General features: G+C 40.2%; 1 protein-coding gene across 1 annotated transcript in view; it reads left to right on the top strand.

Moving 5' to 3' along the window:
* The first annotated feature begins 7,094 nt into the window (after nt 1-7,094).
* LOC128691554 (synaptotagmin-7) overlaps nt 7,095-18,135 on the top strand; it is a 330,949-nt gene continuing 319,908 nt past the window's right edge. Inside the window, exon 1 of the mRNA XM_070088885.1 lies at nt 7,095-7,323. The gene's annotated coding sequence lies outside the window, so the exon portion shown is untranslated. The remainder of the gene's footprint in view (nt 7,324-18,135) is intronic.

Raw genomic sequence — 18,135 nt, 5'->3', positions numbered from 1 at the left:
TAGTAGTAGTAGTAGTAGTGGTAGTGAAAGTGATAGTAGTAATAGTAGTGATAGTGGAAGTATTCATGGTAGTTGATGTTATAATGGTAGTCGAACTGGAAGAGGTATGGGTAGTGATACTGGTTGTGGTAGCGGTAGTGAACGAGGAGTGGTAGCAGTGGTGGTAGAGATGGAGGTGGTTCCATTAACAGCAGCAATAGTAGCTGTAGTGGTAGTGGCATTAGTACTTGTAGTGAAGGCAGGGGAAGTAATACTGGTAGTAGTAGTAGTAGTAGTAATTAGTAGTAGTAGTAGTGGTACTAGAAATATCGGTAGTAGTAGTAGTAGTATCAGTAGTAGTAGTAGTAGTAGTAGTAGTAGTAGTAGTAGTAGTAGTAGTAGTAGTAGTAGTAGTAGCAGTAATAGCAGTATGTATTAGCATTAGTAGTAGTAGTAGTAGTAGCAGTATGTATTAGTAGTAGTAGTAGTAGTAGTAGTAGTGACACTTTACACAGTATTGTCTGCCTAGGACACCATACACAGAGTTGCGTCTGCAGATAGTAGCATAAAGTAGGAGTAATCACGAGGACCGATTGAGTAGGGGGAATTATCTTTATTATTCTATCGTTATGATAAGCTAAACCCGTTCGATTATTCAACGCATGGAGGAGGCTCGATCCTCCGTCTACCAAGAAGCAGGCGTGCTCTGCATGAGGTTACTAAAAACATGCAATAGACTGGATATACACAATCAGGACAAGTGTTCACTGTCGAATACACTGCAGCATACACTGCCAAAGCGGGATTCAATAAGAGCAGGTTTAGGATTTTGTAGTTCCCTAGGCTACAGGTACTGTGAGGCCCCAGTGATATTTCCAAAAGGGGAAAAAATAATCACAATAGCCAACACATCATCATATACGTGATGTAATAACATAAACTCACAGCAGCAACTGTGAACACTTTTCACTTATTCTCTGGAGGCCCTTCATCTAACGGAGGCCCCTGGGCTGCAGCCGCTAAAGCCCATGCCTCAATCCGACCCTGGATACAATGCTACATAGATTGCCACTCGAGGATTCAATGCTACATACATTGTCACTCCACAATTAATTACACAACATCAGGACAAGTGTTCACAGTAAGATAGTGTTACATCCATTACCACTGCAGGACATAATGTTGTAAACATTACCACTGGTATACGAAGAAAGACCTCTTGTTCCTGGCAGTAAATCAAGACTCCAGCTAAGGGACAGTCTTCAAGGAAATAAAGGCAAACCACGAAAGTCGAAGGTTTTAGTGATCGTATATTCCCTTCACCAATAAATCTGCAATATGTACGAAGTGCAGTAAGGCAGCCCAATAATAATGAACAGGAGGGCACATTATTATTATTATTATTATTATTATTATTATTATTATTATTATTATTATTATTATTATTATTATTATTATTATTATTATTACCTCCATGGGGAGAACTAAACCCATATGGGTCATTCATCGCCTGGGGGAATGGAAGGCATTCAAACTCGATTCAAGGAATTAATACCCAGATCCAGTTCCTTAAATCGAGAGCCCTTCACCAACATCAAGGAACCTTCCAAGAGGAGCGGTAGAGCAAACAGAGTCACAGTTGGTTTTACACCTCATGATAGACCACTACTGTAATACAGTACTGATCAGCTAAGCTTAGTGAGTGTCCGCAGCAAGGTGAGGAAGCATAGCATCAACTCTGCCGGGACCAAGCACTCATCTAATGGATTGGTGTTAGAGATGGACAGCATATCAGAGTAGTTGGGGCCCCTATGCAAACTACTACAGTCTGACTGCCAGCTTCGCTGGTCTAGAAACAATACACAAAGAAATGTGTGAAGAACGCCAAATAAACTATAACGTACTTGGCGAACTCCAAAAATGCAATATTCCATACACTACCACTGCATGATACAACTCTCCATATAATACTACCACTGCAGGATACAACTCTTCATACACTGCCACTGCAGGATACAACGTTTCATACACCACACCGTTTCTTGCAGTTACACAACTAATATTAACAAAATAGGTAAACATGTCAAGCAGTAAACATGGTTCCCATGTTTCACCGCTCTGGGAGTTTGTTTATAGTAATTGTGCAGTTATTATTATTACTGTTTTACTATTGTGTTATTATAACTTATCATTATTACGATATTATTATTATTATTATTATTATTATTATTATTATTATTATTATTATTATTATTATTATTATTATTATTATTTTGTTATTATTGTGGTATTGTAAGATTTGTGTTATCACTGTGTTATTACTACTGCATTCTTCTTCTTCTTCTTCTTCTTAGTAGTAGTAGTAGTAGTAGTAGTAGTAGTAGTAGTAGTAGTAGTGGTGGTGGTGGTGGTGGTGGTGGTGATAGTAGTAGTAGTAGTGATAGTAGTGGTAGTGTGTCTCCCCGGTGTGGCTCCTCGATGTGGCTCTCCTCCTTGGTGTGGATCCTCTTCTTGGTGTAACTTTCCTCCCTGGTGTGGCTCTCCTCCCTAGTGTGGCTTTCCTTCCTGATGTGCCTCCCCAGTGTGGCTCTCCTCCCTGTTGTGTCTCCCCTGTGTGGCTCTTCTCCCTGATGTGTCTCCCTGGTGTGGCTCTCCTCAGGGTGGCTCCCCTCCTCAGTGTGGCTCTGTTCAGTGTGGCTCTGCTCCCTGGTGTCGCACCTCCATGATTACAGACCTGCCGAGGTGCCGTCAGTCAGCTTACAAGAAGCACTGATGGCCAGGCTACGCTCGCAGATAGCCAGTCAGGATCAACGCAGTGCATTACTGGCTGCAGATGATGTCGTCAGGCAGCCAGGCAGCAGACGAGGTCGTCAGGCAGGCAGACAGAAGACGAAGTCTCAGGCAGGCAAGCAGCAGACGAGGTCGTCAGCCAGCAGGCAAGGTCGTCAGGTAACCAGGCAGCAGATGAGGTCGTCAGGCGGCCAGACAGCAGACAAGTTCGTCAGGCGGCCAGACAGCAGACGAGGTCGTCAAGTAGCCAGGAAGCAGATGAGGTCGTCAGGCAACAGACGAGGTCGTCAGGCAGCTAGGCAGCAGAGTAGATCGTCAGCCAGCCAAGCAGTAGGTGAGGTCATCAGGCAGCCAAGAGTGGAGGTGCCTAGAGCCTTGAGAGCGAGTGGAAGAGTAGAAGACGCAGTTGTCGCAACTCTTAGTTATCTTACGCTGAGCCGGAGACCATGAGGCTCCATCACACACTCCATCCTGAGTAGCAGTTACTGGGAGGTGAGATGTGTAGCGGCTTTTTGAGACAAAGACAGCTATTTCTGGCTGTCGAAATATTTGGATGCTCCCTCACATATTGTGAGGGAGGCAATATAAAATGGGTACTGCTAATTGTGTGTGGTTTTACTATTATATTTCTCGTGGAATGACGAACAAACACGAACATCATAATGAAAATGAAAATTAAATTTAACAAAAAAAAAAATGTTTATTTAAAAACTAATGCAAGGTAAAATACTAGAACAGTAAAGTGAAGTGTCCTACTCTGTATCAGTAACAAACTCAGGTATATAAAGACTGTATGCATATATTCCTACATGACAAATCCTATGAATGAAAAAGGTTATCCCAGGGGAAAACTCCAGGCGGGAAGCTTTGTATAAAATATCCTGGGAGATATACATTTATAAGCGCACTCAGGGAACTCAGCGTGTATACTGAGTGCTGAGGGAGGCTTACTGACACGTCAAATGAGGTTTTCTGAAGAAACCTGTACGAACATTTAAAATTTATTCCCATGATAGCCACCCCCCCCCCTTAAAAAACGCGGGTATGAATATACTGTTCAGTGTAATATGTAATAGTTAATTACGTTTATCATTGTAACGAAACATTAACGGAAACACAGTGACAATACCCAATTTGAGAACAAGCAAAGTACATATGATTTGTCTTTGTCAACAAATGCACCACACGCTAAACACTCGCCAGATAGGCACATGCAATACTTCCATTATTTACGTAGAATATAACTACAAGATACAGTGAAATATATGAGTGTTATAACGAAGACTTCCTTTGGATTATTAACCCTGGATGGCTGACAACCCACGATAATCCAAGAAAGTCAAGCAATGTGGGTTATAACCTTCACAATCCCTAGGTCCTCTGCCCAGAGCATCAATGTGACCCAAAACAGCCAACTAAATCTTGGGCATCTGTTCGCTGCTAGTTGAACAGGAGAAATAGACTTGATCAGGGTTCGAATCCATGAGATCTCTATTGTGAGATCTTGAATATATGCATGGAGAAAACAGAGTTTACCAGACCACCCAACACATGTCCCGGAGACAGTCATGAAGTGCCTGATGGCCTCCTCTCACTGTATTGCATAAAATGTTTTACACAGAGACTACAGCAATACCGTGACCATAGTCAAAACAGCTGAATTAGATCAACATCTACGCCACAGGTAAAGACGTCGTAGCTATCAACCTCAGATTCTTAAGGACATCTCCTTCGAGATCCTCAGACGAGTCGCCTTAGGATTAAGACCTGTGTCAAGACGCAATTTTTGACGAACCAATCCATCACTCACCTTGTACGGCATGTCAAAGCCCCTGGAGAGCGAAACGTTGCTACAATAAAATGTCACATTAGTTACATTTGTGTCCATTTGGTCAGAAATGATTACTGTGTTTGACTTTATTAGGAAATCATATGTTAAGTCAATATAATGAAATTTTATGTGCACATATCATCTCTGTACTCTCAAAACCATTATTGAAAAAAATCTTATATACCCAAAATTTAAATAAAACGTAAAACGGGTTATTCAATACAGGGATACCTTGCTAGGAACGCAAAACACATTTAGTATGTCCCGTTCCTTGCCGTAGTGGTGTAAGGAACAGATGTCCTTGTACCGACACACTGGCAGCTTTACATGGTGTCCTGACGTCTGCTGCTGGCAGGTAATTGTCTCGTGTTGTCTGGCCACTGATTAACTCACTGCTGTGGTTGATGATGATGACATATACGTCAAGAACAATGTCCTACGTCTTAATCTGATGATGATCAACCACTGGCTCCCAAAGGAGGATTGGTGATGTACAAGTTTGGCTGTTTCTGTCGCAGTAACACACTCAAAATCGTAGCAACACGCTTATGGCCGTAGTAACATGCTCCTGACTGCAGCAATGCTCTCACGGGCGTAGCAAACATATAGTGGTGTTGATCTTAATGACAAAAAGCTCTGCTTTCTCAGGGACAACCCAACATCCTTTCCCACCCTCAAGGGCTCGTAGGAAGAAGCTGAAATGTTGTTTTGGTGCAGAACTGGTAACTGCAAATCTTATGCTTATGTTTTTCAGTAGTTATCTAGTCAGTGATGTGTCGGTTGTGTCTAAATACGTCGTTAGCAATGGTTTGTGTTTCCTAACTCAAACACATCGACTCCTCTTGGCTCTTCCCTCGACAATGGACCTCAGCCCACTGTCAGTTAGTAGTAGTAAGTACTATTATCATCGTAGAGTTTCATACTTTTAATACATACTCTTGTTACGACTCCCGAGAGATAAACAACACCTCTGGCACACTCTTGACCGTCAATATGTCGTACTCTCAGCCTGTGACGTCACATGCAAAAACTCAATTGGTTAATAAAATCAAAGAATAACTGGGACATGAACTTTAAGTCAAGTGAGTCCTACAAGCGGACCATGCTGGCCTAACAAGACTCATCCAGCGAGGTATACTTTTATACACCATAGAAAGGTTGGAATGGTTCCACCTTGACTTCAAATTCAGGCTTTGACAAATGAATCTCGGACCATCATGACGCTCGAAATGGTAAACATATCACAGAACGGGTGGGGTTCGAGCCTCACTCGTCCTGTGATTCTTTTGCAGTCGTAGTATTTCGATTTCGTGAGAGACTATTGGCTGACTGTACCTCGATGAGGCAGCCATCACCATAGTATTCAAGTCTTTATTTTTATCAATATTAAAGCTAAGTTGATCTATCCCCAGTTACCTTCATTTTATTTTAGAATTTGATGTATATTGAATTTAACTGAATTTATTAATTGTGTTGAGTAAACAAAGATGGCTAATATGTTGTTTATTAATGAATTATTACTATAGGTATCTTGATAATAATAAATTAGACACTTGTGCAACACTTAAGTAGCTATATTGTGGAAACACTTTCGCAATGAAGATGCCCGAGTGTTGAGCAAGTGTCAGAGTCATCATCCTATCGGTTCTCTGAACCATTTATCTGCATCGTGCTAATAGGTCAAGTGGTGGTTAGGTTAGGTTATTAAGGTTAGATTAGGTTGGGTTAGGTTAGGATAGGTAAGGTTAGATTAGGTTAAGTTAGGTTGGTTTAGGTTAGGTTAGGTTAGGTTAGGTAAGGTTAGGTTAGGTAAGGTTAGGTTAGGTAAGGTTAGACTAGGTTAGGTGTGTTTCTTGACGCGGGTCTTAATCAGATGATTACCCGTCGTTGGAGCTTTTGGTTATCTGACCGAAGCCTTCAGCTGGCTTACCGGTCCACCCCTTAAAAAATTATGGTCATAGTTATAATCACGTAGTTAAGTGGTGGGAGTTCAGAAGTTAATTAGCACTATTCACTTACTATTACTAAATAATACCTACTGATGTAGTTATTTTCCAGTATTATTAATTAGTGTAAATGCGTTCTCAGGAAACCACTATTTTTATCTGAGGAAATATGATTATTAGTTTTGCAATAATTGGAGCACTAAACCCGTAGGGATCAAACAGTGCCTCTGGAAATGGACGGCATTCAGGCTTGATTCAAGGAATTGAAACATGGGTCCAATTCCTTGGAACAAGAGCACCTCATCAACATCAAGGAATCTTCTCTGAGGGAATCTGAGGAAACAAAATTATCATTATTATGATAGTGAGTCTCATGGGAAAGTTTTAAATTTGTAATGGTCATTGAGAATCATTGATTCTTTAATAAAGTCTCATATAACTCTTTCTCTTTATCGAATTCAAAGTTCATTAAAAGTTTAACAGATTATTAGAAGCTCATGTTTTACGACTATTATCACTAAATCACGGTTTTAATCCTGCAGGAACTCGACGACGGCGCTGACGAAGGGAACGGTAGGTGGTGGGGCGGCTTCCAGCACCAGCGGAGCGACGGCTGGTGCGGGCGCCAGCGCAGCGGCAGGTGGGGCAGGCGCGGGGTCAGCCAGTGCAGCCAGCAAGGACGACACTACAGAAGCCAAGGACTCATCTGGACGACCCCTGGTGCCTGTCAACAAAAATCTGGGCAATGTTAAGGCGGAACATGGTGCCCATCCCTCGGTGAGTACTGACGAAGGAGTTTCTTCTGCCAAGGGACGCCTCTTTCTCAGCCTAGCTCCAGGGAGTGTAGGTGACTGGGTCAGTTCTACGAAGCGAGAATAGATGGCTCAAGAGAAGAGAATATCAAGTGGTCCATTTTCGTGAAAGATGAATTCTTAATCAAAATAATGCATGTCTCTGAAGCAAACCATCCTTGGCCCACTTGAGGGATTAAGTGAGACCTTTCCTTAGAAAGTGAAAAAAATCCTATACGAAGAACTACATTAATGCTAAGAATTTTTTGTGACAGCGTGGGAGATCATCTGACGGTAAGACTACATGAATACATGCATTATTTTTGTACCAGCACACAGTTCATGTGTATCCCTCTTCAGCGATCCAGGAAATAATTACAAGTCTGAAGACTGAGGTAAATTAATGGTAACTAAAGGTAAAGTGTAATATAAAGTCTATATCCCTCTAAAATATGAGTGTTGTCTGTATAATGTGTTAAAACTCGTAAATGTAGCAGAAAAAATATAATTTTTTTTACTAGTGAAGGATTATGTTGTGTGAATATTTAATTGTATAATGAGAGACGTTGTGAGTGTTTTGTGGTTTGTCTAGACTCTAGAGGAAGGCATTTGTATAAGTCTGCTATAATTATGCACTTTACGTTTTCCAAAAACTTTTATTTTAAGACCAGAAATCACGGCGTTTTCACAATAAAACATCATACATACATGCTACTGAAGACAATAATTTTATGATTCTGACGCCATGAAGAAACGATCAGTAATGAGAAGGAAATTGTTGATATCTACAACGGCCTTGTTGAGGAACTTGACGTGCGTTTGGCAGGACAAGCTTTCCTTGTGACATTTGACTGTACATGAAACTTTATCAAATTTTAATCATTTGGACTTGATAAAGCTCCATACAAATCGTAAACATTGTCACAGTAAAAGTTTGCTTTGCACACAAGAATGTGTTTCTCATTCCACCCTGTGTCTGCTTTCTTGTCATCTCTAAGACCTGAGTGACAACACTTCATGACGTCTTTATTAACGTTGAGATGACCCTAACACTTTACAGTGTACATTACCAGCCAATATCATTACCTTTCTAATTTATCCTCTTTCTTTCTTAATTAATTTCTTCAATAATGACTTGTATCGTGCATTGAAAATTTTCTCATCAAACAGTATTTGAGTAATGTTGAGTACACAAAATATTTTATCTTACCAGGTGCTTTATAGTGGAGTTAAAAGATCTGTAAATACAGAGAAAATGTCGTGCAGTAAGCCAACTATAAAAATTAAAATTATTTTTTTATAATAATTCACATTAAGCGCTAAATTCATTTAGGCCATTCAGAGCAAGACGTGGTAGAGGTTTGATCCTCGGTCTGTTGAGTGCGAGACAGACGCGCTTCCTCTTTGTACTCTCCTATTTCTCAAAAACTAGGAGAATACAAAGAGAAAGTGCGTCTGTCTCGCACTCAACAGACGGAGTATCAAGCCTCCACCACGTTTTGCGCTGAATGACGGAAATGGGTCATTCAGCGCAAAACGTGGGTGGAGGTCATTCAGGTCCCTCACTACTCACAAATGTCTGCGTCTTTTTATAAGACTGAGCCATAAACAGACTGTCATACCTCCTCACAGAGAAGAATATTGATTAATAAAAAGTAATTGATAATGGACATCAGTTATTCTGATACCAAGCAATGACATTTTGTAATTAAAAAATATTCATTTTAACTAATTTAAACCAACCGAGGCTAAATCTAGTATTTCGGAATTCATTATTAGGGCCACTACCTATCCTCAGTCTGGATCCCTACCTATCTTCAGTCAGGCCACCTACCTATCCTGAGTCAGAATTCCTACCAAGCCTCAATCAGAACGCCTTCCTATCCTCAGAGTTCCTACCCAGTCAGAGTTCCTACTTATCCTCAGTCAGAGTTCCTACTTATCCTCAGTCAGAGTTCCTACCTATTCTCAGTCAGTCAGAGTTCCTGCCTATCATCAACCAGGGTTAACACCTAACCTCAGAGAGCATTTTAACTAAGGCTGTGTCAGCATGTCAACCATTCTCTGTCAAAATTATACTAGAGAAAATGGGTTCGTAATATTCCCATTTTCTCTTACAGCGATTGAGAAATTTTCTTCGGTTTCTGTATGGGGTGACTTGTCTGGTTTGTATTTGTCTTTCACCTTAAATGTGTATATAAGTGAAGATAGTAATCGTTTTCATGAAAAGTTTTTAGATTAGATAACAAAGTTGTTTTTATGAGAGTCAGGGATGTAGATTCTCAAACACACACACATACACACACAACAGGCCTAGTGTCTAATCGACATGTGCCTAGGACAAAATGGTAACTAACACACACACACACACACACACTGAATATGGGAATGAGTAGGTCCTAAGAGCAGCAGCCCAACGCAGCAGAGAGAAAACCCTGTCTCTAAAAAAAATCTACATCGACAATCACCGAGTTGTGTTTTAGGAGTAAGGAAGTAGTCACTTCGGACGAACTGAGGTCTCTGAGCACAACTGAGGTCACACACAACCTAGGTCTCACACATAGCAACATCGCTTATGAAGGACGTTTTTATTATGATGTGGTTACTGCAGTAACAGATTAGTTGAGATGATAAGCTTACACTCACAAACTCCCTTTTCAATATTCTTTCTGTATAAAAATGAACGATGGACCAACAGGATCAAAGTCATTCAAACAAAATAACAGAGACTTGACGTGTGGTGAGTCTCTGCATCAAGTCTTCCCAGTTACTGCTTCTTAGCAAGCTCGACTCTCAGGTTGTTTTCTAGTGCTGGTGATGGCTGGTTACCTGCAAATATTAGTGTACCGAGAACTCTATAACAGACTATTGATAACAATATGATCACCAGAGTATATGAAATATGTCGAGTTTTATATTAGGTGAAGAATAAAAAGGCACCACAACTACTTCCTCTACCAGCACTTCCACTACCACTACTACTCCCTCTACCAGCATTTCCACTACCACTACTACTTTCTCCTCCTCTCTCCAGTCCCTGTCGTCCTCGCTTAAATATACTGGCCCACTCACTCTCTTCTGTCTAACTTGTGAATGGTCCAAGACGGACCGAAACGTTGTCACAAACTTTTCTCTCTCTTATGTGTGGGTTATTTGTGTTTTATATTAGGTGAGACGCAGTTTAGCGTAGAGTGTACATAGCGATTTGAGCTTCATTATCAATTTAGGAAGGCTTAAAGAATATTTAATTAAACAGCTAGAATTATGGCAGACAATTATGCCAGATCGTTGCCTTTGGGAGTAATATTAATTAAAAGAAATAATACATTGTTTAGGTCGTGGGTCAGCTGGCTGAAGTGTGGGTGGACAGCGGCTATTACTGTTTCAACTGACAGAAAGTTTGGAGGTTAACTGAAGGAATTAAACATATATGACAAGTGTATCAACGCCTTAAAAAATATTCAGATGCGTGAATAACAAGAGGAGCAGAGGCAGCCGGTGGAAGCCCTTTGTCCTCTATACCACTGAGATTCCTGTCTATGGGGTATTGACCTGGTCTGTGAAGGGCTTCTGGTCAGTGAAAATACTAGATGGAATAACCATTCTTTACTCATTTTTGGAATTCACCTAGACCGTAATTAGTTGTGTTATAAGAGGGGTCTTCATCAAAACCTCAGTAAGGAAAATTTTAAGCATTCATAAAACAAATTTCCCACATCCTCCCACTCGGTAAAAAATAATAATTTCAAGTCTAGATGAAGATTGCTTCCTTCCAGCTCTCCCACTGAGCTTAGCTGGCAATGTAACCGAGGAGATCACGGGCTAACGTCTGCTGTTAAGAACCCGCTGGCTGCGAACTTCCAGAGACAGAATCTTACTAAAGGTTCTAATAGTCTCGATAACGTTATCCTAAACCTGGATATCTTCAAACGTCCTGCTTTATCTGGATGAATCGTAACTACTAGATGAAATAGCCAGTCCGCTTTATACACATCGCTTTACAGTTTTGTGAAATCTCATCAGTTTAGTGTCACCTGAGTTAAACGTCAGCTTATTACCTTGTGGATCAGCACTGTAATTAAGTAATCAACATGCCATGCTTGACAACATTTCTTTAGCAGCTTCATTATTTTTTCACTGTTCTAGTGCAGTTCCTCATTGGAGGGGGAGCCGTCGAGGCTGTGATGGTCAGATAATTTGCTCAATACTCTAGAAAACAATTCGATTCTTATTCCAAATAGCTTATTGTTAGAAGTAAAAACTTCAAACTCATGTAAATCATTCTGTGAAACTCAGTGGTCTGTTGTTTACTCTTCCCATAATGTTGGATAAAACAGTTCATATTTCGTCGGTACTCTCCTCCTATGCAGTACCTTCCAGAAATCTCGTTCGACTGTCTCAACCATTCGCATATCGAAACTGCCTTGCAAAGGTGCTCACAGTGCTATGAACTTCCAGTCGTAATCGGCCTTCCCAAGGTAATCATGCATCTCCTCTGATTCTTGAAGATTTTTTTTTTTATTGAGAGCATATCTTGAAGATTTCATCTGCTACCCTGAAGCTAGTGCCATTGTCTAGTGTAACTACTATTAGCAAAGATTCAATAAGCATTGTTGGGTAGCACTTTGAAATGCCTGCTCTGGTATGGAACCGAGAATATCTCATAATTTAAAGAGATCTTTAATATATATATTATAATGACATATTATTGGAGACGACTCGCTAGTGGTGTTGTGTCAACCGGTCATCTCCGTCACATAAGCTGCAGTTGCTATTTATGATAATGAATTAAACCTTACACCATGCATATGTGGAAAATGCTACAATGTATGTAATACAGCGTGTATGATTTAATTAAGTTTAATGAGCAAACAAGCAATTCTACACTCCGAATTTACCCTTGCAATGAGCACACGAGCTTACAATAATAAATTATATTTGCTATAAAATGGTGTATGTAAGTGATGCATAGCTAGTTAGGATAAGGTACAGAATACTGCCATACATCTCATCAACTCTGAGAAACTCATTCTAGTTTCCAGAAACCTAACTAGGTGGCTCCTGGCGTTTCCAAACTCTCTCCCTCCTCTTGCTTCGATTACCTGCTTTCAAACTCTCCGAGAGAAACACATCTCACACAACATCTATACAAGGCTCGTTCCCTGTAGCTGAGATTACTTATAAACATCGTCTAGTAACTCAACAGGGCCAGGTTATAATATGTGTGACGATAACAGACCAATCAAGAATAATGGCTTCTACAGTGGGAACAGAAACACCGTCTTGTGCATTGTCCTGATCATTCCAAGACTTCCATTTGTGTCATTACTGCAGTCTTCGAAGGAACTGCATCAGCTGTGACAGTACAATAGTTTTCCAGGGGACGGCATCCAGGAACAACAGATGACTCAGCTTTAAGTACACCAATCTCCCTGGGACGTACCTCATATTTCAGTTCACCAGTACTTCAGGAACCTGTCTCAGCTCTCAGTACACCAATACTCCAAGGACGTGTCTAAAGCATTCAGTACTCCAGTGACCTGCCTCAGCTCTCTGTACACCAGTCTTTCAAAAATCTGCCCCAGCTTTTCCGGTACTCCGGTCATCCAGGGGCTTACTTCAGCTGTGTTAGTACAGCAGTCTGCCGCCAGGATCAGAGCTCTCTGTCTCTTTCCGTCTCTCTCTATCTATCTATCTGTCTCTCTCTCTCTTTAAGGAACCAGTTTTACGGAATGCAGGACACTGTCAGCTATGGTCCTGATACCTATATTCCACTCTGTGAAAAAACTGAAGAGTGGAGTATCTCGATTGTGTCCTGACAAATGAAACAATTATGCCAGTGTGTCCGACACGGTGAGCTCCACACCACAGGCTCCTGAAGCTCCACCTTCATGTGAACTTTGACTACTATCACACATGATGCATGTTCGGCTGGATCAACCCCAAGTGAGTGTGTTATTTCCATTGTCACTTCCAGTGACACGCTGGTATCCAGAGGTACCGGGAGAGCACCTGAGAGCAAAATAAACAGATTTCTGAGTAACATAAAAGCTGACTGCAAAAGGACGGTTCAAGAAACTGAACCATTTCTTGAGGATCTTCTGCTACACCAGTCATAACTGTTCAAAATTTTCAGACACTTCCAATGGATTTTTATCATTGAAAATCACAAAAGTTCAAAATATTAAACGCTTCAAAGCATACCTCTTTATTCGCCATCACGACGCGAAGAAATCCAGTCTCTTCAACTGACACTTCCCAAATGACACGTCTCCATCCCCGATCATGCATATAACACATTCAGATTAAGAGGCAGGTTGTGCTGCCAATTAAAATGGTATTTTCTCAGATAAAATTAAAACATATCAAGCATTATTTGCTCTGGTTTTCAAGGCATGTAGTTGGAAATTCTGACGTTTTTGTAAGTAAGGTCTCACATAGATGTTACCGGGAGAAATATATTGTGACATATTTGTTTTGATAAATACTAAGCATTCACCAACAGAACCAGAATTATAGGAGCTACAACCACTACAATAACCAGTACTAATACCACCATCGCTAGTAGTAGAACTACCACCACCCCCACCAGTAGAATGTTAATCATCACCATAAGCATTACCACTACAACCGTCGTCAGCAGTAATATTACCACAACCATCAACAGTAACACTACTACAGCCATTAACAGTAACACTACTACAGCCATCAACAGTAACACTACTACAGCCATTAACAGTAACACTACTACAGCCATCAACAGTAACACTACTACAGCCATTAACAGTAACACTACTACAACCTGAAACAGTAACACTGCTACAACCATAAACAGTAACACTGCTACAACCATCAACAGTAACACTACTACAACCATCAACAGTAACACCACTACAACCATCAACAGTAACACTACTACAACCATCAACAGTAACACTACTACAACCATAAGCAGTAACACTACTACAACCATCAACAGTAACACTACTACAACTATAAACAGTAAAACTACTACAACCATAAACAGTAACACTACTACAACCATAAACAGTAACACTACTACAACCATCAACAGTAACACTACTACAACCATCAACAGTAACACTACTACAACCATAAACAGTAACACTGCTACAACCATCAACAGTAACACTACTACAACTATAAACAGTAACACTACTACAACCATCAACAGTAACACTACTACAACCATCAACAGTAACACTACTACAACTATAAACAGTAAAACTACTACAACCATAAACAGTAAAACTACTACAACCATAAACAGTAACACTACTACAACCATAAGCAGTAACACTACTACAACCATCAACAGTAACACTACTACAACCATAAGCAGTAACACTACTACAACCATCAACAGTAAAACTACTACAACCATAAACAGTAAAACTACTACAACCATAAACAGTAACACTACTACAACTATAAACAGTAACACTACTACAACCATCAACAGTAACACTACTACAACCATCAACAGTAACACTACTACATCATCAACAGAAACACAACTACAACCATAGTAACATAGTAAACAGTAACGCTATCATAACCATCGACAGTAACACTATCATCAATATACTGGAATAATTTCCACCACCACCACAAGCAGTACAACCACTACCCCACCTCTCTCTCTCTCTCTCTCTCTCTCTCTCTCTCTCTCTCTCTCACTCACACACACACACACACACATACACATGTTAAAGCGACACTGTTGCACAATCCCGAACTAGTAGCTTCCCCGTGTGGGTGACTACCTACACACACTCCCCGTGTAGGTGACTACCTACACCCACTCCACGTGTGGGTGACTACCTACACACACTCCCCGTGTAGGTGACTACCCACACACACTCCACATGTGGGTGGCTACCCACACACTGTGAGAGTAATTCCCTCACAATCTGTAAGACTGACCAGAAGAAAAAAAGGTAGACTAGTATTACCCTGAAAATCAGTATTATGGAGGTAAAATGATCCGTTAACAGATTGAAGAATTAGTGTACTGAATCCATTGAAAGGAAAGTATCATTATATTCACTGCTAGTTTTTACGATTGCTGCAAAAAAAAAAATGTTTATAAAAGGAAAAATAATCGGATCAACTCATGTATATATATAATATTACAAACTTTAACATTTCCCTGGACTGTCATCATATTATCAGCCATCATATAATCAGTTATCATATAATCCTCACAGTGAGTGGGGATTATATGATGACTGATACCTGGAACTTACCCTGAAGCAGTCACCAGACTCCTCTTTAAGAAAGGTATCACATGATATCACCCGGTCACTCTATAGGCAGATACTTCCTTTCCAGACTCACTTAGCTGAAGAAACCCCAACTGGAGGCAAAAAATGTTCAGTGTCTTACTCATTATCTCTATAGACAATAAATAGGTTCATATCACATACACACGCTCAGGGGTGGCAATGATATGAACAATGCGACTCTGTGAATCAGCCTAAGATGCAGAGTGCCAAGCCTAGAAAGAGAAGGATGGAAAATAATAAGGACAGTAGAGAACAAAGAAGGCACATGAATGAGAAGAAAGGCTGTGTGCATTTTAAGAATGACAAAATTGTAAGCAAAATCTAAAAAACATCCACTTAGTCACAGCTTAAGGAAGACGGCAGGAAAATGCCAAGTATTAAAAGAGAATGAACAGAACTCATGGTGAATTGGAAAAAATCTGAGAGATCTGAAATAAACAGTGAAAACAGGAATTTTTCGTGGAAACAGAAACGACACCGGAGAGTCGAGAAACAAAGAGTGCACTAACGGAAACTCAACACAATATACCTGATACAAGAAGCGATGAAGAAACTAGTGAACGAGCTCTGTACATCAGAGGCAAAAATCTCAGACAGTGTTTCACCATAGGCTGAGAGAGTCGACAGAAGCATCGTAAAACGCTAGCAAACATTTACAAACAAGGGAATGTATACAGGACAATGGATGTAGTGGAGAAGATATTCAGAAAAGTGGAGTAGCACTTGGATAGAAGTGGATGCATAAACAACAACCAGAAGAGCAGCAAAGATAACAGGGAAGGCACTACAGCGGATCAAAGAATATTGAAGATGGAGGAGACGGGAAGTGATTGACTGGAAAGAGGCATCAGAATGGGAATGTTGGACGAGCTGGGTTCAATAAAACTAGGTAGCGAGATTAGTTTTTTTTTCTTCTGATATATGTGAACAGCATGCAGGAAGATAGAGAGTCCAGTGAAACCTTATTCGTAGATGTTATGAAGTTAATGAAGATAAAACTGGCGAGGACAAGGAAAGACTTCAACTGCTCTTGGAAAAACTGAAGAACTGGTAAGTAAAGTTATTACCAAACTTCAATCCCAGAATATGCTGTGCTAAATTGGAGAGAGGAAAAGAAGACCGGACACTGAGCACAAGCTTGAGGGAAAGGGAAGAGGGCACAGAGGTTGAAATCTTCATTAAAAGACAAGGACTTGGGGGTGTGCATAGCACTGAACTTATCAGCGAATGCGTGCTTAGCAAATCTGATATTACTTTTAGAAATGTCAACAAAGACTTATTCATTACCATGTATGCGATATGTCAAGACCCTCTAGGAGTATGTAGCACAAGCATAGAATTCACACATGATAAAGTATGTTAAGCGAGAAGTACAAAGATTTGCAACTAAAATAGTAACAGTTAATGGAATTGAATTATGAGCAGAGACTACAGAAATTGAGCCTGACAACATTACAGACCAAAAGATACAAGATAAAGATGAGCAAAATACTCAAAGAACTTAATAGGGTGAATAAGGTTAAAGTGCTCGAGGGGGTTGAAACTGGGTATCCTGTAACAGAACACTGTTAAAGACACATTATTATTATTATTAAAATCAAGGGGGAAGCGCTAAACCCAGAGGATTATACAGCGCCTGGGGGGGGGGGATGTGGAAGGCATTCAGGCTTAATTCGGGAAACTGGAGCACAGATCCAATTCCCTAAATCAAGAGCCCCTCACCAACATCAAGGAACCTTCCTTGAGGGGTGTTAAAGACACAGAAGTTACAGGGATATAGGTAGTAATTCATCAGCCTCAGGGTGGTGAAGAAGTGAAATGAAATAAACGAAAGTAGTGGAGGCAGACTCCAGTTATTGTCTTAATATATATGACAGGGAACACTAAGCTAAGAGGGAGTGAACCTGGCAAGTGGAGAGACAGAATCAGGAGCTAAAATTCGACCCCTGCAGCTACACATAGATACAATAAGTACACAGACACACACACAGGAGCTGTGAATCGACCCCTGCAACCGCAAATAAGTGCGTACTCCCTCTCTCTCACACACACACACACGTCCACTGATTATATTATGACACTGTGTACGTCCACATCACCTGGTGATAATATTATTACCGCACGTCCGCTATACTTACCCAGCTAATTACATTTTGACAAAACTCGCTGCAACTTATGAATTTTTTTATTAGCTTATCTCGGCTGATTTGCATTGTTTTTTTTAACTTAGAAATATTAAAAATTATTAAAACCCAGAGCTGTATCGAATTAATTTTAATTCGAATTATTTTTAATTCGTGTCTGTATGTGAGAGATTTTGGGTTATTTTATATGAGTGTTTAAGGAGGTTTGTGCTAAGAGAATAATAATTTGTTTGCATGTTTTTAATGGTCACAACTAGAAATAAATTTTCATGCAAATTGACAAAAAAAATAAGTAATATAAAATATCCCAGTTGACAATATTAACTAATAAAACTCTCGTTATTA

Source organism: Cherax quadricarinatus, chromosome 26 (genome assembly GCF_038502225.1).
Source record: "Cherax quadricarinatus isolate ZL_2023a chromosome 26, ASM3850222v1, whole genome shotgun sequence".
In the NCBI taxonomy this organism is placed as follows: domain Eukaryota; kingdom Metazoa; phylum Arthropoda; class Malacostraca; order Decapoda; family Parastacidae; genus Cherax; species Cherax quadricarinatus.
This window is presented reverse-complemented; position numbering and strand designations above follow the sequence as displayed.